This window comes from Ursus americanus, chromosome 5, assembly GCF_024610735.1.
Source record: "Ursus americanus isolate L20-20 chromosome 5, mUrsAme1.1.p, whole genome shotgun sequence".
In the NCBI taxonomy this organism is placed as follows: Eukaryota; Metazoa; Chordata; class Mammalia; order Carnivora; family Ursidae; genus Ursus; species Ursus americanus.
Genome location: NC_142131.1, coordinates 2,498,121 through 2,522,176, shown reverse-complemented (window position 1 = coordinate 2,522,176; position 24,056 = coordinate 2,498,121). Strand labels below are relative to the sequence as shown.

At 39.7% G+C, this 24,056-nt stretch overlaps 1 long non-coding RNA gene across 1 annotated transcript in view; it reads left to right on the top strand.

The window, feature by feature from the left end:
• Positions 1-24,056, top strand: part of LOC148110024 (uncharacterized) — a 326,861-nt gene that overhangs the window by 162,445 nt on the left and 140,360 nt on the right. The window contains exons 3-4 of the long non-coding RNA XR_015724340.1: positions 9,810-9,951; positions 11,168-11,237. This is a non-coding gene — a long non-coding RNA (uncharacterized LOC148110024). The remainder of the gene's footprint in view (positions 1-9,809; positions 9,952-11,167; positions 11,238-24,056) is intronic.

Below are 24,056 nucleotides of genomic sequence, written 5' to 3'. Positions count from 1 at the left end.
GTCTAATAGTGTTGAGAAATTTTTCATGTGATTATTATCCATTTGTATATAAAGCTTTCCCCATTTTAAAATTGATTTCTTTTATATTGCATTGTAACACTTCTTTATGCATTCATATAAGATACACAACATTTTTTAGATATATGATTTGAAAATATTTTCTCTCATTCTGTGGCTTGTCTTTTCATTTTATTGATGGTGTCTTTTGCAGGGCCTATTTTTTAAATAATGTCTAATTTATTAGTATTTTCTTTTACGATTGAACTCTTAGTGTTACAGTGAAGAAATATTTGTCTAACCCAAATTCATGAGGATTTTCTCCAATATTCTAAAAGATGCAGAGTTTTGGTCTTTCACTTAAGTCTAAGATTCATTTTGAGTTATTTTCATGTGTTATATGAGGTGTAAGGACCTAAGTTATTATTATTTTTTAAATATAGCTATCCTGTCGCTCCAGCAGTTTTTTGAAAAGACTTTTCCCAAGGAATTTTCTTACCAACTTTGTCAAAAATAAATTGAAAAAAATTCATAAATATGAGGATATATTTTGGACACTTGATTATGTTTTATTGATGTAAATGTCTGTTCTGATGCCACAACTACCTGAAATCGGTAGTATATCCTCCAATTTTGTTATTTTTCAAAATTATTTTGGCTAATGTAGGTCTTTTGCATTTCCATATAAATTTTAGAAATAGTTTGTCAGTTTCTACAAGAAAGCCTGATGGGGTTTTGACAAGGAATGAATTATATAGATTTATTTGGGGAAAAATGTCATCTTACAAATATTGGTCTTCCTTTTCTCAAATAGGATATGGTTCTCAATTCGTATAAATCTTTAAAAATTTCTGTCAGCAATGTTTTATAGTTTTCAATGTGCAAGTTTTGTACTTTTTTATTAAAAATTTTCCTAAACACTTTAATCCATTTGGTGTTATTTTGAATGTAATTTTCTTGATTGCACTTCGGGATTTTTCTCTCCCAGTATATAGAAATGTAACATGCATGATCTTGTGTCTTGATTTTTTCTTAAGTTTGGTCATGGACTCTAGTAGATTTTGTGTGAATTTCTATAGGATATTCTACCTACAAGATCGTATTGTTTGTGAATAAAAACAGTTTTACGTCTTCCTTTTCAAAATATATGCCTAGAACACCTTTCTGGATTTTACCTTTGAAAACTCCCCTTCTGTCCCCTCCATTCTTCATTCATTACTCTCTGGCACACCCCTTTCTATCCTGAAGCTCATCTGTTATCATTTCTGTCTCAGGGCATTTGCACAAGTTACTCCTTTTCCTGCAATACTCTTCACCCAAATACTTCAGGCTGCTTCCTGTCATCATTTCCATCGTTCAAGTCTCAAATCAAACATCGTCACATCAGAGAACTTCCCTAGCCAACATGAGAAAGTCTGCAACACTGCAACCATTCTGTATCATCCTGTGATTATTCAGAGCACTTACGACCCCTCTAAAATCATATTGATCTTTTTACATATTTATTTTCTCACCCCCCCCCCATTTGTCAACTTCACTGTAATTTCCTGAAAGACAGTGACCTGTCTACAATTTCTACTACTTGGTTCTGGTGCTTAGAATACTGCTTGTCTCACAGAAGGTGTACTTTTTTTTCTTTCTCTTTTTGTTCTATGATTGATGGAAGAAAGAAAAAGAAAACTTTAAAGCATGCAAACAAACTATTCAAGAGTGTAACTTTCATACTTTAGTTACTATAAAATGGACTAGAAATTATCAGAGGGATTAGCTGTTCTAAAGGGAGGAAAAGACATTAAATAAAGTTAACCTGATGCATTTTGGTCATGTGTTAGAGCTTCAGAACACCATGGGATAGAATATCTTAGTGCACTCAGGCACGGTCGTGGGGATTGCGTGTCATACTTGGAATCTGCGGAAAAAATACTCAGTTGCATCTGTGCAGATTCTTTCTGTGAGTTAGTTTGGGAACTAGGAGTATGAGCTCTAGATCTGGAAGTTTCTATAAAGCACAGACCAGCTCATGACGTATGGGCCTGTGGCTTGACCTTTGTTCTTTCTGACCTATGCCCATCGTCTCCTGGTTACTCAGCCTGGAGCTGAAACAAAGTATCACCATCGTAGGGTGCCTTGCTGCAGGGCGAGTGGAGCTGAGTCAGGGCCCCGAGCCACTCAGGCACCGTAGCTCGGCCGCGGGGCCCGCAAGCTTATTTACTAGTTTCCTTGGTGTCGTCTTCTTGACAAGTAATTCTGGGAATTCAGTGCATTTTTCCCCTTCAGCTAGACGCCACCAGAATATTTGACTCTCTGGATGTGTCAGGCAGGCTCGGTAATTAAATGGCTCAGCATTTCTGTTTGTCAGGGTGATATAAAATAAGGGGAAAAAATGTTTGCTTTGTGAAGCCCTGCCATAAAGCCTTCAGGAAGGGTTATACATCATCAGGCCTTCGGCTCCCAAAGGAAAATGCTCTGAAAGACAAAACATCTTTAGTGTCAATTTTCAACCAAAAGAAAATCGAATGAAATGAAGTTTGACATATGGAATGGTTTTCATAAGTTGTTTCAAATGTGCGTCACAAGAAATGTCACTTTGCGGATATGGCAGAAGATCCGCTGAGATCCTTCTAATAATCTGAGCAGCGCTCAGAGCTGACTTACCTTTGTGTGCTCACGGGCCCTGCCATGGCCCACACTCAGTCAAGGAAAACTGGACCCGGTCATCATTTGCGACGGCACAGTTTGTACTCGTGTCTTACGGTTGCTTCTTCAGAAAGGGGGGCTGAAACCAGCTGGCAGAGCACTTTGGAAGACTGTCTCGACCTTCATTTATGTAACATTGCTTGAAAATAGTCCTTTTATCAAAGACTTCCATCCATGCATACATTTCTTAATATTTTTTATACCAGCAACATTCATATGTACAGCTAATAATGAAATAGGACCACCGCACCACTTGCATCTTGAAGTCACAGTAGAAACTCAGTCTGTAAAATTAACCCTTCTGTGCTGTGACACAACACAGTTACTGTACCCAGCCAAAGACGGTGAGGGAAGTGTGCTTCTCAGACACCGTGGTCATGAGTACATCTTCGGGTGTTAATTAATAGGATCCAGATATAATCCCGTGAAGTATCCGTAGTTGGCTCGCCTCAGTTCTAGATTCAGTTTACAGCCTAGAAGAGCTATTTCAGAGTCATTTTTTAAAGGAATAAGGATTTTCCAAGCCTTGTGCCATACATTTCTTTGTGTAGTTCTGGGTTAAACCAGCACATCCTCTTCCTCCTCGCCTCTTTCCCCATTCTTTATCCCCAGTCTGTCCAGACACACAGGTGGATTTGTTTCTGTTGTACTGCGGTTCACGGAAAGTTTAATGAAAAAAGATGACAAAACCAGCACAGTAGCTCTCAATCCTGACTCACAGTCTCTGTGAAAGCAAGAAATGAGTGAATTAACCTTCCCTTGGAGAGGTCTGGCTAGAAGCTGGAAAGAATTTGGAACCCCTGAAGTTTCTTCCAATATGTTGGACGTAAGAAAATAAAAGGGAGCTTTTCATTTTGTGTTTATGAGCTTATGTCACTGTCCCCTCCCCTCACGTCTAAGCCATTATAATATGTTCAGTAATGGGTTGTGCGTCCTGTTTGGATTGCTAGCATGTCAGTTTAAGAGTCATAGACAATAATTGGTCCTTCAGGTGAGAGCAGCCCATCGTCACAAGTGGCAGCAAGAGACATGCAATGATACAGGAGTGGACTGCTTTCCTATCTGAGTTCCCTACATCCCATTTCCTAGGGCTTTTTCTGTAGTAAGTAGGGCAGTTCTGTGTGAGAGCTTCTATGGCTGCGTTTCAGCCTCCCACACAGTCCAAATGCTAATCCTTCGTGGATTTAAAGCACCAGGCCCTTTAGTATTAGTCATGCCGATCAATTTTAATTGAAAAAGGGAAAGCACACATTTTGCACAGTATGGCACAAGGTACATCCACTAATGGAGTTGCTAGGAGGGAGGCCAGAGCATTTCCTACATGCTCCTCTCCTAAGAAGCCTGTCCCCTTTTGACGGAGTCTGTATTCTGGGAGGAATTCACAGAGAGTACAGAAGGAGGAAAGGGGTCACTGGCCTGCTAGCCAGAGCAATCAAGTCATCTCTGGTTGTCTACATGAAGAAGAATGTCACAGCCATATCACACTCTCCGTTGCATCCCTTAAGAGAAATCAAGTTTGTGGAAGGTGGCTTTATTGTGCCCTATGAGTAATGAGTACCATTTGCTATACACGGAGGCTAAGCATGTACAATCCACTTTGTTCCTTACAGTGAATCTTGGCCCTGGGCCTGTATAGCCCGTGCCTACCTCCAACAACGACCCCACTGACTTCCCACATGATATACTCGGGCCAGGTTGATCTGTCTTCAGTATGCTGCTTTCACTCTTTTTCCATGACTTTCCCTCTTTTCTCTCTCATAGTCTTGGTATTTAAAATCCTCTTTAAAGTTCTCTGGACATCTTTGCATAGCTGGCTCCTCGTTTTTCTGTTCTTTTCTCAAATATCATCTTTTCAGAGAGACCTTTCTGGGCCACCTGACCCAAAATCGTCCTTCACCTCATCATCACTCGTTACTACGTATCCTGTTACTTTCCCTTAGGGTACTTTCGTCGGAGTAAAATTGTCTTGTTTCTTTACGGTATTTGTCCATCTTCTTGCCCAGAACGTGAGCTCTGTGAAGGAGAGAGTTCATTGTGTTCTGCATCACAGCTGCCCCAACATTCATGGCAAGACAAATCGATATGTCCAGATAATTATTACCACTAAATAAGTAAGTTGCATTTTAGAGAAGTCAACTAACTTGCCTGTAACTACTAAATGGCAGTAATAAGATTTGAACCCAGGTTTGCTTAGATGAGTTCTAGTTGTACAGGTTGACTGCAGAGCTGTGAACATCTTTTCCCTCAGAATAACCGTACAATTCCTCCAGAAACGGAATTCATTCATGTAGCTTCTCTGCCAAAAAAGTGGGGTCAGCAGCTAATCGTTTGTCTAGATAATTTCATTCTGAATTCTCAGAGCTCCATCTAAACATTATTTTTTTTCCTCCTGTGACCACTTGACACTTTCGTCTATACCCATGAGCAGTCTCTCAGCATTTGCCTTCCCCCAGCCCCAGTCCCGGGCAACCACTAATCTACTTTCTGACTCAGTTCTGGGTATTTACTATAAATGGAATGCACACCATGGGCCTTTTGTGTCTGACTTCTCTCATGTTGTATCTTTTCAAGGTTCATCCATGTTGTAGCATGCACCAATATTTCAGTCCTTTCATATGACCAAATAATAGTCCCTGTACTACATTTTGCTTATGCATTTGTCAGTTGGCTAATAGTAAATAATGGTACTGTGAACATTTGTGTACAGGTTTCATGTGGACTTATGTTTATAATTTTCTTAGGTATATATCTAGAAATGGAATTGTTGGGTCATATGGTAACTCTGTGTTTATCTTTTTAAGAAAATGCCAAACTATTTTCTCAAGTGACTACACCACTTTATTCCCACCAACAATGTGTGAGGGTTTCAGTTGCTCCACGTCTTCACCAATGCATTTCTTGTCTTCTTGCTATTAGCCATCCTAGTGGGTATGAGAAGTTATCTCATTATGGTTCTGATTTGTATTTCCCTAATGACTAATGATTTTGAGCATCTTTTCATGTACTTATTGACCATTTGTTTATCTTTGGAGAAAGGTCTATTAAATCCTTTGGTCATTTTTAAATTGGATTATTTGTCTTTTTATATTTGAGTTATAAGAATTATTTTAAACTCTGAGTAAAAGTTCCTTATCAGGTATGATTTGGATATATTTTCTCCCATTCTGTGGATTGTCTTCTCATTCTCTTGATGATGTCCTTTGAAGCACAACGTTTTTTTAAGTTTTGATGAAGTCCAATTTACTTTTCACTTTGCTCTCTGTGACTTTGGTTGTCATATCTAAGAAACCATTGCTTAGTCCAGAGTCACAAAGCTTTAAACTTATGTTTTCTTCTAAGAGTTTTATAGTTTTAACTCTTCCATTTTGAATCAATTTTTGTATATGCTGTAAAGTAGGAGTGCAACTTCCTTTTTGTTTCTTTTTGCGTGTGTCTGTCTAGTTGATCCAGCATCAGTTTTTGCAAAGACCGTTCTTTCTCCTTTGAATTGTCTTGATACCCTCATCAAAAATCATTCGACCGTTTAAGCAAAGGCTTATTCATTGTACAAAACTGTCTCTTTTTTTCCTTTTTTAAAAAAAAATTACGTTCAGGGGCTCCTGGGTGGCACAGCGGTTAAGCGTCTGCCTTCGGCTCAGGGCGTGATCCCGGCGTTATGGGATCGAGCCCCACATCAGGCTCCTCCGCTATGAGCCTGCTTCTTCCTCTCCCACTCCCCCTGCTTGTGTTCCCCCTCTCGCTGGCTGTCTCTATCTCTGTCAAATAAATAAGTAAAATCTTTAAAAAAAAATTACGTTCAGTCAGCCAACATATAGCACATCATTAGTTTTTGAGGTAGTGTTCAGCGATTCATTAGTGGCATATAGCACCCAGTGCTCATCACAGCACGTGCCCTCTCCAGTACCCATCACCTGGTTACCCCCTCCCTCTACCCCTCTCCCTTCTGCAACCCTTAGTCTGTTTCCCGGAGTCCAGAGTCTCTCATGGTTTTTCTCCCTCTCTGATTTCTTCCCATTCAGTTTTCCCTCCCTTCCCCTATGGTCCTCTGCACTGTTTCTTATATTCCACATATGAGTGAAACCATATAATTGTCTTTCTCTGCTTGACTTATTTTTCTTAGCATAATCCCCTCCAGTTCTATCCATGTCGATGCAAATGGTGGGTATTCATCTTTTCTGATGGCTGAGTAATACTCCATTGTATATATGAACCACATCTTCTTTATCCATTCATCTGTTGATGGACATCTTATCTCCTTCCACTGTTTGGGTATTGTGGACATTGCTGCTGTGAACATTGGGGTGCATGTGCCCCTTCTTTTCACTACATCTGTATGTTTGGGGTAAATACCTAGTAGTACAGTTGCTGGGTCATAGGATAGCTCTAATTTTAACGTCTTGAGGAACCTCCACTTTCTAGAGTGGCTGTACCAGCTTACATTCACACCAACAGTGCAAGAGAGCTCCCCTTTCTCCACATTTTCACCAACTTTTGCTGTTTCCTGTCTTGTTAGTTTTTGCTGTTCTAACTGGTATAAGGTGGTATCTCAGTGTGCTTTTGTTTGTATTTCCCTGATGGCTAGTGATGTTGAACATTTTTTCAAGTGTCTGTTAACCATTTGTATGTCTTCTTTGGAGAAGTGTCTGTTCATGTCTTCTGCCCATTTCTTAACTGGATTATTTGTTTTTTGGGTGTTGAGTTTGAGAAGTTCTTTATAGATCTTGGATACTAGCCCTTTATCTGATATGTCATTTGCAAATATCTTCTCCCATTCCGTGGGTTGCCTTTTAGTTTTGTTGACTATTTCCTTTGCTGTGCAGAAGCTTTTTATCTTGATGAAGTCCCAAAAGTTCATTTTTGCTTTTGTTTCCCTTGCCTTTATATGTGTCTTGCAAGAAGTTGCTGTGACCAGTGTTGAAGAAGTTACTGCCTGTGTTCTCCTCTAGGATTTTGAAAAACTATCTCTTATTCCCTTATCTTCTGAAAACTTCTCGATTTTTGGAGATATAAGTTCTAGATCCCTATCCTGAGAATTTCAAACCCCATTCTCTGGACAAGAAATCCTTTACTTCTGGTTCTTAAATTTTGTTTTAGGTTGGATTTTCCCAGGAGCAGATACTAAAATCAGGATCTAAGTGCAAGTGGCTTACTTTAGAGATATAGAAAATACTGGTTGAGAGTAGAAAAAAGACACATGCGAAGGATAGAAGACAATAAAGACTACGTCATTAAGTCATCTCCCGGAGTGGGCAACAGGAGCTCAGTCTTATGGGGAAGCACTGAGAAATCACCAAAACATTCCTCCAAGGTGTGCCCCCGAAGAGAAGAGGGACCACAGGGGTTTTACACAACTCTTGATCATCATTGGTTGAGGCTTGCTCCTGAGAGTATTAATTATTTGGAACTTCAGCCATATGTATGTGAGAGAAGTGGCTCCCTGCAGTGCTTAAGGAAGATTTTAGGCACAGAGATGCAGATATTTGTAGTTAGAAGAGGCTGGAGCGTGGCAAGCAGTAAGGTCAGACGGATATGGGAAAGGCAGTGCAGTGTCTGCTACACGAACAGAGGAGAGGTTCTCTTTCTCAGTGGGTGCTAAAATGCAGGCCCTACCTAAACAGGCACAGCCTTTACCCCTTGCACCAATTCCAAAGATAGCTAGAAGCAACACGAAGCAAGAGAAAAATATCAAGATATACTTGTAGCAGGATACCATTCTGAGCTGATGTGCTAGAGGAAATAAAACTTAATTCAAATGTAATGCAGCAAGAGGGTGAGACACTTTTTATATTTGAAGTCAATGTTTTAGTCAGGAGTTTTTGGTTGCAAGTGACAAAAACTAAATTTACTTAAACAAAAGAGAACTGTACTGGCTCACATAATCGAACTATAGACACAGCAGGAGGCAGCCGGCCTTTGGGACTTCTGGAAGTAGAGCCTCAGACACCATTGTGATTCTGTCCCTCTTTTGAAGCTTTTTAAAATCTGCAGGCCTTTTAGCAAAAGAAACATGGCTTTCTGCTACTCTTGGCTCTCTCCCTTTTAGCTACCCAATTAGAGAGAAATGGGCACTTCTCTGGCAACCACAATTTAAAACATTCCCCAATTTGGCTTACTTTGATAGCATATCCTGGTGCTAACAATTCTGTCCAGAAAAATGTTGCTCTGACTTGGTTCATAGTCACACCCCTGTGGCCAGAGGGTAGGGCCTGTTACCAGAAGAAGAGCCATAAAACTGGGCAGTTGAAGCAAAGAACCATTCACCCCTAGGCAGGGGGCTAGAAATCAAAAGCCACACAAAAACAAATAAAAAACGTCTTCCAGTTCTCTGAGTCCTTTGTGCATGTCTAATATCCCAGGAACCTCAGCTCACCATGGGATACTATTTCAAGACCTTACAAAGAAATACTTCTTGCAGTTCCTTTCTCCCCGTGGACCTGTCCTATGATGTCACAGCTTCACTAAGGTTATATCATGCTGTGAGGCAGCTGATTTCTTTGTTGGTATGATTACAAGGTGGTAATGAAAAATCTGAACCAATCTCATCTTCTCCTTTTTTAATTGCTCAAAGATTGGTTCATTAGAAAAGAAGTTGCAAATTTCAATGCTGCCTAGTTACCAAGAACCATTCATCTATGTTAGAAATAAGTGACATCAGATATCAAATAATCAGTCTTGAAGCAAACATTAGAATAAGAAAGGGTTTTTAAATGTTTGGGAAACAGCAGCGGATATTTCATTGCTTCCACATAATTGTCAACATTCATACCCTTTTGGAACCCTCCAGACTGCAACAAGATCTGCCACCTTCTTTGGGGAAGGGAGAGCTTGGGCTCTCCACTTATGAAGGAGCAATCTATTTAAGTAAGAAAAAATAAGAACACTGAAACTACTTTTACTGTGATGTGACAAACATAGCAAGTAGTTGCATGCTAATTCAGGCTATCACCTTTAATTAGGACTTGGGGAGGCTGAGTTATGCTGTCTTCAGTTTTTGGAAATGAGCACTCATGATCAAAGAGCTACCTTCTTTAAATAATTTAAATAGATATCCATTTTAATTAAAGTAGATATTGAATATTGGATATGAAAATGGCTGCTTTTTTTTTAACCTTTAGATTTGGCGGCTGCTGCTTAAATGAGTAGGTCCCTGTACAGAAGGAAACAGCATCTGGTGCGGTCCCTCTTCAGGGCTGAAGATGAAGCACACACTCCGCTGGAGGCTTTCTGTGATCCCAGCACCTCCCTGGGATGGAGCAGGTGGGAGGAAGCCCCTTCCAGAGTCACCTGGTGGGTCCCTGGACAGGTCTCAACAGCTGCCAGAGGACAAACCAATCTGGTTCTGCTCCTCTGAAAAGGGGCTATTTTCTCTCCCTGACCCAAAACAAGAGTGGTTTGGAATGCAGCAAAGCATTTGATGAATCATTAGACATGGCCTCAAAATTTCTTGAAAAGGTCTCTGCTGAGAAGATGAAGCATTCAGCCTATAGAGACCTGAATGTATCTCATGTACACTCATCATCAGCCTGCCCTTGCTGCCTTTTAAGGGAGAGTAAGTGCCTGTAAGAAGAGTCTGGCAAAGCAGTATTAGACTGCACAATTTCAACTGTCCCCAAATTTTTCAATAGTTCCCTCTTACTTTCTGCTTCGTTATATCATTTTCTCTGTCCTCTCAGTTTTCTGCTGCTTTCTTCTTTCCTCCCAGATTCCTAAGCCAGTAGAACATAGACACAGTCATTGGCACGTCAATTCACAGTCACATTCAAAAGAAAATTAAAGAGGGGCACCTGGGTGGCTCAGTCACGTAAGTGTCCGACTCTTGGTTTCAGCTCAGGTCATGATCTTGCGGTCATGGGATCGAGCCCCACATTGGGTTTTGTGTTCAGTGTGGAGTCTGCTTCGGATTCTTTCTCCCTCTCCCTCTGCTCTGCTCTACTCGTTCTCTCTCTCTGTCTCTCAGATAAATAAATAAAACCTTCAAAAAAAATTCAAGAGAAAGCAAGAAAGGACAGAAAGAAAAGAATTGTGAAAGAGGGACTTGATAGCAAAGGGCAAATTTCATTTAGTTATGTTTCTGATTTCCATATGCCTACAGGCTTCCTTTTTAGCTACTGGTAGGGAGTGGAAGGTGGGGGGTGGGGAAAGCCGTGGGATTTTTTCGTCCTTCTCCTCCCTCTTTTTAAATGTTTACAGATCTTGATTATAGATCCAAGGTGATTTCATTCATCTAACATTCCATTGAAGTGAGAGAGAGAGATTAAATTTCACTGCCATTCATTTTACAGACAGATTCCATTGATCAGTGAAAATTCATAAAAATCATTCCAGGATAATACTCTTCTATATGTTTATAAAAACCCAGCAGCGTACTATGGCCCAGCTCCTCTGATGAGATTCCCTGGGCTCCCATTCACTGGATCAGATTTGTATCTTTTCCCTTTCACACTGACGGTTCAATGTCCGCTTGTCCCTACAGGTCATACTCCCTTGGTCCGATTAACTTTTGGCGATCCGTCACCAGCTGGACTCTTGGAACTTTCTCTGAGGTGGGCTTTAACATTTGTTTTCTGGCTTCCTGCACTGTGCATATGGGCAAGAGTTGCTGTGTCTTTCAGTCAAGGGTTCCAAATGCAAGCAGCCTTCTTCACTTCCCTACTTGTCCCTTACCCCAAAGAAGGAAGCTCTTGTACAAAGGGATTGGAGACCATGCAAATAACAGTTTTCTTAAAGAAAAATAAAAATAAATAGAAGCTCCGATTTCCAAGTCGTGGTAGTTGAGACAGTGCATGCAGAACATGGGTGGACAGGCAGAGGCGATGGAGGGATGATACGGTGAGAGTGAGCGAGGTGTCTTAAGGATGGTCGTGATTTACGGTGGGTAGTTTCACACTAAATGAGTCAGATGGTCATGGGAACTTAATCGTGATGGAAGAGAGAGGAGTTAAGGAGATGATGAAAGAAGTCTTGAAGCAGGAGAGAATGACCCTTGTCAGAAACATTAAAAAGAGAATTTCCAGACATCTATGAAATTGTGATACAATTAGGTTGGGCTTCTGTTTTTCCTGACATCAGCAAAGACTGAATTGGTGTGTATCTGAGCAAAGAACTCATACATCCATGGCCACAGGATTATGAGCTTGAAAACACTCTCTTTTGAAACAAACCTCAGACGCTTGATAACTCTGGGAGCAAAGTTTGTGCTGAAATAAAAGTAAAGTTTGTTTTAACAAATGCATTGAATTCTGAAATGAAGCTCAGCTGGTATAAAAATTCAACATCAATTGTGCACAAACATTTTGCATGACCTTGCATTAGAATAAGCCTTTCAAAGGATTAGATGTACTATAAATTGAGCAAGAATCAAGCTCTTTTCTAAATGCCAGTATCAGAGAGGTTTCAAGATTGCCATGCTCCCACTGGAGCTCAGGAAAACACTGACACTAGAAATGAATGGGCCACTGGCTGTCTCCGCTCAGAAGCTCGGATTCACCCTTTCTGTTGCCACAGTGAAACTCATAATAAAATGCCAACAGAAGTAAAGAGCAGGTCAGACCTGTCTCCGTCAGCTACAGCATAAGCATCTGCTATGATAATCCTACCCTCCACCCCAAACACCGGCAATCCTGGTAGGTATGTTCATCTGTCAGAGAAGAAGTCATCCTGCGAGGGAGAAAGACTGCAGACTCTTATCTCCTATTTTGGGAACATTAAGAAGTCCATTCCTATAGCCAAATGGGTTTTTTATGTCTAAACAACTTCTCTTCCTTGCTTTTCTTGCTACTTCCCTCTCCTACATTCCGTGACTGTTATATCTCTGTTAAACATCAGAAGCAAAGAATAAAAATTGTAGGATTTAAACATCATCTTGCTGCAAGAGAGCCCTACCTCACAGAAGACAGTGACCAGATATTTGGCCAAAAGGATTTCCTTTATTCTCTTCAATGACCACAGTTTGGAGGACGAGTCCAGTCTTCCGTTCTGCACACTTTGCAGAGTGACCCTTTTTTACTCTTCTCTGGGGATGGATCAGCCTTGGCTCAGTGTTGCAGTCCAGCCCCAGATTAGATCTCTTGCATGGGGAAATCTGAACTGAATCTGACATATCATACGCTATTAGTCATTCTTGCACTCTCTTCTCACCCCAACATGTCTTTTTTTAGCCATTAAGGAAAATTTCGAAGTAGACAGGACCCCGTCGTTAGTCACGAGGAGTGGCCAAGGCAGCATTGAAACATTCCCTGTGAATGCCTTACCCCTGAGACGCAGGAAACCAAAGCAAAGACCTACTGTGGATATCAGAACCCGGTTATATATAACACAGACAAACTTCCATCTCTCCTGTTGGCCTCGGGACTCTGAATTCATCTTAAAATATACTGTTTTATTCATGTGATATTTTAGTAGTAGTGTTCTTTGGTTAGAATTATAGGATAGCACAAAGGCCACACTGCCAACTAAAGCAGAGAATTTGTACGCTGGCGATGGTCACCTTCAGAAAGATTCATCTGCCATTTGCATGTTGACAGTTTCGAAGAACTGGACACAATTTCTTCTCCATTCCAGCACACACACCACAGGCATTCACTGCCTCTGACAGGAGTTAGAGCCACTGGAGTTTCTGTGAGACACCACTGTCACAGTGATGCCACAGTGGTTTAGACCTTTTGTTTGTTTGTTAGCTTGTGTCTGTGTAGAACTACATGCCTGCTTTATTTTATTCCCTCTGCTTTGCAATAAAATATCATGGCAGGGATGGCCTTTTTTGCTGCATTGCTTGTAAGTATGCCCTGAGGCTAACAAGCATGGGCATATCTGATGAAAATGATGAGATAACTGTGTCAAACGCTGCTGGAAAAAGGCTGATACGTGTCCATTAGCAAGTTCTGAGGCTCCCATGCGTGTGTGTGGCGGGGGGGTGGGGAGGTAGAGAGAGAGAGGGAAACATATCTCTGTGGTTCATACCCTGCATTCATTCATTCATTCATGCATGCAACAAATAGCCCAAGTGCTAGGTGCTACGGATAAAATGAGCACACAAAAACAGTGACTCTCCATGCCCTAGTAGAGCATATCATCTAATAAGAAAGAAAGATAGTACTCAAATAAAAAAGAAATGATACACAGTATCAATTGGAAAAGAAATAGTGTGCTGAAGAGTGCTCAGACCTTAGGTTAAATAATGATGAAATGAATTTGGTTAGAAGTTTTGGAAAGAGGTTATAATTCTGTGCTCAAGCATATTAAAGGATATTGCAAATATTATATTTTCTTGAGAAAATAGAACCTATATTCAGTAGAATTAGATGAAATTGTTCTTGTCAGAAGAACAGGTGTTGATCATCAAGATGTTAAGTCAATTTAGAGATTATTTATGTAGGGATTTATTGTTATATTATTATGTTATTTATTGAGAGATTAAGTCAAGGTAAGAGTGTACCGATGGCACTGCACTTATAATCGTGAAAGGATCGGAATTACTGAGGTGGAGTTTGCAGGAGTTTGGGCAGGGGCAGAGTCATAAATTAAGTGGGGAAAGGCTTGTGATGGATGAAAGAAACATGCAGAGGTTGCATGCTTAAGGGTATACTGAGCTGGACGTATGTCCCTGTGTCTCCCACATATGGATCCTATGGCATATGCATCATTAGCCCAACTGGAGAATTGGTAAAGAGCTCACATTCCCGTGTCTGCTCTACTAGTTAGCCTTTTGGACTCTTTCATATGAGGAATTCCTGATACTGAGAGGTGGCAGAAATCATTGTCCAGGTGGTATTATTGAATTAGTTGGCAGCCTGATGTTTCAGGCTTGCTGAAACTTGCTCTCCTAGCCCCTTACCCCCTTGTGTCCCAAAAGAGCACTGAGTCAGCAAGTACTAAGGGACAGGAGAGGGGTGGATACATAGATTGGAGAGACAGAATCTTGGTAAAATGAGTCAATGAGCAGAAGGAACAAGGAATGTTAGGAAGTCCAGCATCTTGGTAAAAGGAAATATTATTGGTGGGCTGAATAAAATTGGGGTGTTGACCCCCTCCCACTTAGCAATATGAACTGCCATCTTAGTCAGTTCAGGCTGCCATTGGAAAATACCGTGGACTGGATGGCTTCTATATTGGACATCTATTTCTCACACTTCTGGAGGCTGAGAAATCCAAGATCAAAGATACCACTTGAGGTTCCTGGTGAGGGCCCACTTCTGGCTTGCAGACAGGTGCCTTCTCACTGTGTCCTCCCGTAATGAAGAGAGAAAGAAGGAGGGACGGGGTCTGCTGTGGTCTCTTTTCTTTTTATAAGGACATTAATCCCATCCTGGGGGCCCTACACTCATGACCTCATCTAAACCTCATTACCTCCCAAAGGGCCAACCTCCAAATTAGGTGCCTTCAACATAAGAATGTTGGAGGACACAGCATTCAGTTCATAACAACTGTATTAAAAACTTCTGTTCTGATGACTTAACATGGGGGTACTCTGTCAACATTATCAATGTGTTTGTCTGTATCTAGAAGAGGCTGCTTGTTGTCCCTCAATATCTCATTTTCCCTCTTTCAATAACAATGGAATATCTAATATTTATTTATTTTGTTTGTGTTGTTGTTGTTGAAGAGAATATCCAAGCAAGTTTATTTTTAACAAAGCATACTTCTTAAAAATATAAGCTTAGTACTACAATGAATTAATCATGGTTCAATAGGAATTTACATTCTCTTTTTCCCAGGACTTCATACTCTATACTGTCTCTAATACCACTGTGAGTGTTTAACGTTTTTGAATTGGTAGTTCATTTGCAGAAAATTCTTAGGATCCATTCTTATCTGCTTTGGGAAATGAAAGGCAGTGTGGGTCTTCTGAAATGGATGCCAAATAGGAGTAACCATGTTCCCAGTTCTACCACAGACTTGGATACTGGGGACTTTCTGTGTGTTTGTGCCATCTGTGTTTACATCCAGGTAGATCCTGAATTTAAATTTGACTCCAATAATATTAACGATGATTTAAGAGACAGTGATCAAGTTCTGAGTCTACATTTCTTCTTTTTGAAAATGTTCATAATTATCATCTACCACAATGCATAATGGAAAATGACTAGCAAATAAGCATTTAATGGACATGTATTTGTTATTTCTATTGTCATGGTTATTTATCAGTAAAATATCTAGATTTAGAATTGAGTTGTTGAATTTCCATTCATCTTATGATTTTTCTAGATAGCTTTCTCTTAATGATTTTTAATTAATTCTCTGATGGTCTGAAAACATTTCAGTTATTTAAATTTGCTGAGTTCTGTTTTATAGTGCAGGATATGGTCTATTTTGAGGAATGTTCCACGTGCATTGAAAGGAATGTGTATTTTGCTGTAATTAGGTGGAAGGTTCTAGAAATATTGATTAGGTGAAGTTTGTTAATCATGTCCTTCAGATCTTCTGCATCTTCACTGATTTTCTGTCTCCTTGTTCTATCAACTGCTGAAAGAGAAATGTTGAAGTATTCAAATATAATTTTGGATTTGTTACCAGGTACCTAAATATCCAAGAAGAATGGACTTCTTCATCACCGTGTAATATGCCTCTTTATTCTGGTTAACACTCCTTTCTGCTGATACTAATATAGCTACTGTAGCTTTCTTTTGATAAGTATTTACATAGAATATCTTTTTTCCTTTTAACCAGTCTATGTTTTTGTAACTGAAAGTGATTTACCACAGATCGCATATAATTAGAACTTGCTCTTTTGGGACGCCTGGGTGGCTCACTCAGTTGAGTGTCTGCCTTCAGCTCAGGTCATGATCCCAGGGTCCTGGGATCCAGCCCTGTGTTGGGCTCCTGCTCAGTGGGGAGCCTGCTTCTCCCTCTTCCTCTGTCTGCCACTCCCCCTGCTTGTGTGCTCTCTCTCTGTCAAATGAATAAATAAAATATTTTTTAAAAAGAACTTGCTTTTTTAATCCAGTGTAACAGTTTGTTTGTTTTTTTGCCTTTTAGTTAATGTTTTTAGACAGTTTACCCTTAATGCATTATTGATGTGTGGATTAAAGACTATCATCTATCTAGCTGTTTTCTATTTGTTCTGTCTGTTCTTTGGTCTTTTTCCCTCTTTCCCTACCTTTTAAAAAATTTTTGTTATCCCATTTTACCACCATCATTCTCTTATTGTTTATACCCCTTTTAATATTTTAGTGGTTGCCCTAGAATTTATAATATACATCCCATAATTTATTACCATTTCACAATAGTGAAAGGTCCTTACAATATATTCCCAGTTCCTATCTTTCATTTTCTGTGCTATTTTTGTTATGTATTTTACCTTTATATATGCTATAAACACACAATACTTTGTTATTATGTTTGTCTTGGACACTTGTTTCTCTTTTATGACCAATTAAAAAAATAAGACAAAATGATCTTTAACTACATTTAATATATTTCCAGTCCATTTCTTTGTACAGACCTCAGTTGTTGAGTAGCCTATTCCTTCTACCTAAAGACCTTCCTTTAACATTTCTTCTAGTGTTGATCTTCATGCCATTAATTTGTTCATTTTTTGCTTCAGGAAGCCTTTATTTCTTTTTTGCTTTTGAAAAAGATGATTTAACAATTGAATTCTGAGTTGACAAGATTTTTTTACTTTCACCATGTAAAAAGTGTAACTCCATTTCCTTCCAGTTTGAATGTTTCTCATGAGAAGCCTATAAGTATATATATTTTCCCCTCCGTATGTAATATATCCTTTATTTCTTGTCACGTTCAAGATTTTCTCTATGTCTTTGGTTTTCAGCAGTTTGAATATAATATCATTGGTGTCTTGCTTTGTTTGCCTGCTTGTTTGTTTGTTTTTGTATTTATCCTGCTTGGTGTTCTCTCACCTGTACTTCTTGGATCTGTCATTTTGTGTATGTCATTAATTTTGGAAAATTTTCAACAGCTGTTTGTTCACATATTTCCTATGCTCTGTGTTCATTTTCTCTCTCCCTCTCTTTCTCCCTCTCTCTCCTTTTCCTTGTGTTTTAGATTAAGTCATTTATACTGACTCATCTTCAACTTCACTGTTTCTTCTACTCAGCTATATTACGTCTCTGATAAACCCATTGAATGCATTCTTTGTTACTCTTCTTTTCGTATCTAGAATTTCTGTTTATTTCTTACATTATTCGAATATAAGACTGAATATAAGATATCTTATATTCAGTGTTCTGCTGAATTACTTATTTGATCCTTCATGTTGTTCACCTTTTCCTCTAGAGCTTTTGCCATATTGATGGTATTTACTTTAAATTCTCAAATAGATATTTAAAAAAAAGATTTTATTTATTTATTTGACAGAGAGAGAACACAAGTAGGCAGGGTGGTAGACAGAGGGAGAGGGAGAAGCAGGCTCCCTGCTGAGCAGAGAGCCTGATGAGGGGCCGGATCCCAGGACTCTGGGATCATGAACTGAGTCAGAGGCAGACGCTTAATTGACTGAGCCACCCAGACACCCTCAAACAGATATTTCTAACATCAGCATCATATCTAAGTCTGGTTCTGTTGATTGCTTTGTCTCTCGACAGAAGTTTGTTTTTCTTTGCTTTACATGCCTCATAGTTTTTTGTTAAAAGATGAAGCCGGCCATCTTGTATAGGACAGAGGAGTCTGAGGTAAAAACTTCCGAGACCTGGAAATGGACACATCTCTCCTTTTGCTAGGCTTTGTTTTGTCTGGGTCTGTTTCTCTGTACATGTGGTGGGAGTGGTTGGGTTATTGTTACGAGTTCAGCTGGATTTTGGAGCTGTCACTTGGATTACTCTCAGTATAACACAGGCTTCAGATCATTCAGGACTACTTTCTGTTTGACATGTGGACTGGTTTGCAAGATAGTTTTTGTTCATTATCTGCTCCATGCTCAGTTTTGTGTCTTCCCTTTGCATTATGCCTCAAAAGGGGTCTCTATGCTTCCTCTTGCCCCTCTTCAAGGAGTAGACCACTGTTGTTTTGTTTAAGTGTCAGTCCTAAGCGGATACTGTGTTCTGAGTCTTGGGGGCATGTCTTTCTTCATTATCTTATCCACTCTCAGCTGCAGGTCTGGTCCCAGCAGGTACTTTCATCTCTCTTTCAAGTGTATAACGTTTTGTTTTATTCCTTTCCCCCAGCATGAATGGGTTTTCATCAGTACCTTAAGGCATCAGGTTTTATTTCTCTCCCCTAACAACTTAAGTCCTTTTATTTTTTCACAGAATATATAGGGGAGAATGTGCTTTCGCCCCAGTGCTGTTATTTCTCCAGACCTGCATCACAAGGGACATACTTTTAGTCCTCTTGTTTGAATATACCATGTCCTTTGCAGAAAAATCCTGCGATGAATACAAGTTCTCCTTGTGCTTGTATCATCCAGGGGCTCTCTATACCTTTGCCAGACCACAGTGGGCTGTTAGCAATTCATTAAAGAATTAAGTTGAATTCGTACTTGTGATGTATAACATCTTTTCCAGGTAAGCAAGTGCTCATGTCCTAACTCTTGCTGGATGTGTTTTCTTAGATTTCAGATTAGTTGGTAATCATAACTTCTCTGCTGGGTTCAAGAAAAGTCATGAATTTTCAAATTGTTGGTGTTTTTACTGCACCTGCTGTTGTTATTGTTGTAAGTGCAAAAGCAATGCTCTTTACAGCATTCTACATCCTGAGCAGAAACTGAAAGTCCCAGAACACACAATATTTAGCTGGGCATGTGACCAGTTGGAGTCAAGACTCTATTTTATGGCCCCTCTTATGCGTAGATCTGGCCAATTATATGTACATGGAAGTTGTGCAACTTCCAGCAAATAATCTTAAAGGGGGAGGGAGGGAGCATGCCCTTTTCCTTCCTTTTCCTTGTTCCGCTGACTCAAATGCAGACATGAGATCTGAAAATGATGTGACCATTTTGCACCATGAATTGAATTTAGGAAAAGAGACCATACCTGGTAGTATTAGAAGATAAAAGGAGCCTCATACAGCACTTTACCTATGCAGATATTCACCTAAGTCAAAGGAAAAAAAAATAACATGTATCCTGTTTAATTTGTTGGATATTCTCTTTTATTGCTGAACCTAATTCTAACTTATTTTATAAGCATTCATATCAGTGGTTAACAATTGGCATCAAGATGAGACATGTGTTTGAGTACCAGTTTTCTGGTTAGCGTTTCTGGTGCAATAGACTTACTCTTTCTCCATCCCCCCACCCCCAACCTTTAGTACCCAGCACCCAGCTGAGGGGCTCACACATCGCTGGTGCTCGATAAATATTCATCATTGAAAAGTGCAGGCATACCATCTGACTGTGATTTCTCCAGATGACAAATATGCACAGATATTTTTGTTATTTTATGTAATCATGATTTATAAGCACCTTCCCACCTGCACCATTTAACTCCACCCTCAATCTTCAGTTAGAGATACATAATTAACAGAACGAATTCTTTTTTTTTTTCCTTTTGGCCCCCCCCCCACCGCCGCCAATGGATGTGAGGAGAGCTGAGAAGGCAACAAAAGTCTCACGGGGAAAGAAGATGAAAAGCAGGGAACTGAAAACCATAACTGACAAAATGGCCCGTGATAACTGAGAGGTAGCTCCAGGTCATCTACTGGGATGACTCTTGAGCTCTTTGATTCTGCTTGGGTGTTAGTCTGTAAAAGTGTTCTTGGTAGAAACACTTTCTTTCCTTTCCCAGAAAGCTACTATCTCCAAGTTACTTATAGCCCATGGTGAAGAGGAAAACAGTAAGACAGTCCTGCAATCTGTCACTGGACCATAGAGCAAATGCTTGAAGCTCCTACCAAGTAGCCAAATGTGGCCTGAGAGCACCTGTGCCATCTTAGGCAAACTCCGGATTCCTTAAGACCAGAATCTATGCCATCTGTTTAAATTTCAAATGTCATACCATAAAGAACATAATATGGAAGATATTTCTTACACCTACAGCTGCTGTTACTGCAAAAATACCAGAAGCTAACACCTTGAAGGATTTAATTGGAGATGAAGGAAACTGTATTGAGAAATAACATCTCCCCATGTGAGAAGCAAACAAAACGCATGTTTCCCTTGTCTGTGTATTATTAGAACTTGTCTGCCCTCCTCAGCACACCAGCACTAATGATGCTGAAGTCCATGAAAGATAATTGCCTTCAGTCATTCTGCAGCCACAGAGAAGGTAAGATTAATAAAGAACATTTGTTACAATTTTGCAACCAATTTATGTAATGGAACTCATAATAAATAACCACATTTAACACAAGCATTCATCAAAGCCAATTTACACATCAATTTGTTCACTATGTGTTAAACCAACCATTTCTAAGAATAAGTTGGTTTCTTCCTGTGTCCCCTTTTCTCTCTATTAAAGTAGAAATTATTGTTAGATATGGTAATTCGGGGGGCTTTTATAGAGAGAGCATTGATAATGATATATGTTGACTTCTCAGCTGTTGCTACATGATGTATAATTTTGCACAGCATGTTTCTTCTGTCTGGACTAAGAGGAAATTATTGTTTTAAAAATATAAAACCATTATTGATAGTCTTTTCTTCTCTCAGTAACTTGTCACTTCAGGTGAACACAGTTCACCATAAGAGAAGCTGTGTATTTCTATGGACTGTCACCTCTTAATGATTCACAGAAAAGGGACAGGTGCAGTCTAGTAAATGAAATTCACAAATTATCTCCAAGCATTTTATTAATTAAACACCATTTAATTAATATACCATTTTCAAGTTACCCTATTCCCAAGCTTTAGCTAACATTGTCACCTCTCCCATTTTTATTTTCCCACAGCTGCAAGTATATGATGGCTCTCACCTGTTTATATCCTAGAAAACGTTTGCCATTACACAGTTACTTACAAATCTGTGTAAAAGGAAAAGATGGATCTATAATCTTATATCCACAAAGAAAAATTCAAGTCAGAATTATTGCTAATGTATGAAACAAAGTAAGAGAAAGACCAAGGTCATAAATGATTAGTGGTGCCTACTCTGGTAGGCTGAATAATGCACCCCTTAAAATACCCATATTTAATCCCAGGAGCCCATGAATATCTTACCTTATATGGCACAAGGAAATTGGCAGATGTAATTAAATTGAGGCCCGTGAGGTGGGGGGACTATCCTGGATTATCAGTGTAATCACAAGGATTCTTATGAGAAGAAAGCAGAAGGTCAGAGTTAGAAAAACGGAGATAGGGTAACAGAAGGAGAGGTGGGAGGATGCAGGGTCATGAGTCAAGGAATAAGAGCAACCTCTGGAAGCTATAAAAGCAACCGCATTCCTACTGCATTCCTCTTTTGTATCTTTGAACAAGGGCCATGTATCTTTGTTCAGAGGTATAAAATATCCCCATGATGTCACTCCATCAAGTAGAGACTTATGAAAGGGTAATAAGAGACACTTGGGATCAAAGTCCCTGCTTGCAAAACATATTTGATGAGGTTTCTAGAAATTGATACTGTCCTTACAAAGATGGCAGTCATATTGAGAGTGATAGGTGATTGAATTCTTTTCCCTTCTACCTCTTGTTTTTCAACCTTAGAAAGTTATTTTTACCATGAAGGCAACACCTAAATATTCACTAAGTCATCTCTGAATGACTCTGCTTTGGGAAGAGCATAACGTGTTAGTCTTTAAGATTCTGAGTGCAATAAATTGCAATCTAATTCAACTTGAATGTGTCCTGTAGTGTCAAGTTTTGCCCGTTACTTATCACTCTGGCTCTCATTGTATGAACTACAGTTCATTTCCAGTCTTTTGTTGCTAGTAGTTTCATGTACGTTAATCTTATTTCCCTCCAGAGGTAAAGTTTCTTAAAGAAATAGACCCAAGTGTTCTGAGTCCTTAAGAAGCCCTCTGTAAATTTATGATTGCTTAAATATAGACTCCATTTTTAAAAATTATATATATATATATATCACCTGCCATCTGAAGGTCACCCCGGCTGACCGAGTCCCGGACCAGCTAAACAAAGCCTGTTCCTTCATCAAGTCCACCAAGAGATGGTTCCCCGTAGAAGGCACTGCTGACATCTGTCGCTGTTGTAACAAAGGCAGCTGTGGACTTCCAGGCCGTTCCAGGAGGCTGTCCCACCTAGAGAGAGGGTGGCCCAAGTCTGCTTCCCATATATATATATGATAGTGCCCATACGTGCATGGGGAGGGGCAGAGGGGGAGAATCTTCAGACTCCCCTCTGCAATTGGAGCCTAATGTGGGGCTCGATCTCACGACCCATTAGATCATGACCTGAGCCAAAACCAAGAGTTGGATGCTTAACCGACTGAGCCACCCAGGTGCCCCTAGTTTCTATTTTATTTAAACCAAAGTTTTATCAGTGCGTTTGTCTAGGACAGGTCATTGTTCTTTTAGCCTAACGATACTGAGGTTGTCTGAAACAAATAATATCTTTAGGATTAAGTTTCATACAGTTGCTTTTTCTTCTGAATTTATATTAATTCTTTTGACTTTTATCTCTCAAAAAGGGATTTTACTATATATTATTTTCAGGTTTTTTTAATTATGTTAGTCACCATACAGTACATCCCTGGTTTTTGATGTAAAGTTCGATGATTCATTAGTTCTATATAATACCCAGTGTACCATGCAATACGTGCCCTCCTTACTACCCATCACCAGTCTATCCCATTCCCCCACCCCCCTCTCCTTTGAAGCCCTCAGTTTGTTTCTCAGAGTCCATAATCTCTCATGCTGCATTCCCCCTTCTGATTATCCCCCCTTTCTTTATCCCTTTCTTCCCCTACCGATCGTCCTACTTCTTATGTTCCAAAGATGAGAGAAATCATATGATAATTGTCTTTCTCTGCTTGACTTATTTCACTTAGCATTATCTCCTCCAGTGCCATCCATGTTGCAGCAAATGTTGAGAACTCGTTCTTTCTGATAGCTGAGTAATATTCCATTGTATATATGGACCACAACTTCTTAATCCAGTCATCTGTTGAAGGGCATCTCGGCTCCTTCCACAATTTAGCTATTGTGGACATTGCTGCTATGAACATTGGGGTGCATATGGCCCTTCTCTTCACTACATCTGTATCTTTGGGGTAAATACCCAGTAGTGCAATGACTGGGTCATAGGGTAGCTCAATTTTTAACTTTTTAAGGGACCTCCACACTGTTTTCCAGAGTGTCTGTACCAACTTGCATTCCCACCAACAATGTAGGAGGGATCCCCTTTCTCCACATCCTCTCCAGCAATTGTTGTTTCTTGCCTTGTCAATTTTTGCCATTCTCACTGGCGTAAGGTGGTATCTTAGTGTGGTTTTGATTTGAATTTCCCTGATGGCTAATGATGTTGAACATTTTTTCATGTGTCTTTTAGCCATTTGTATGTCATCATTGGAAAAGTGT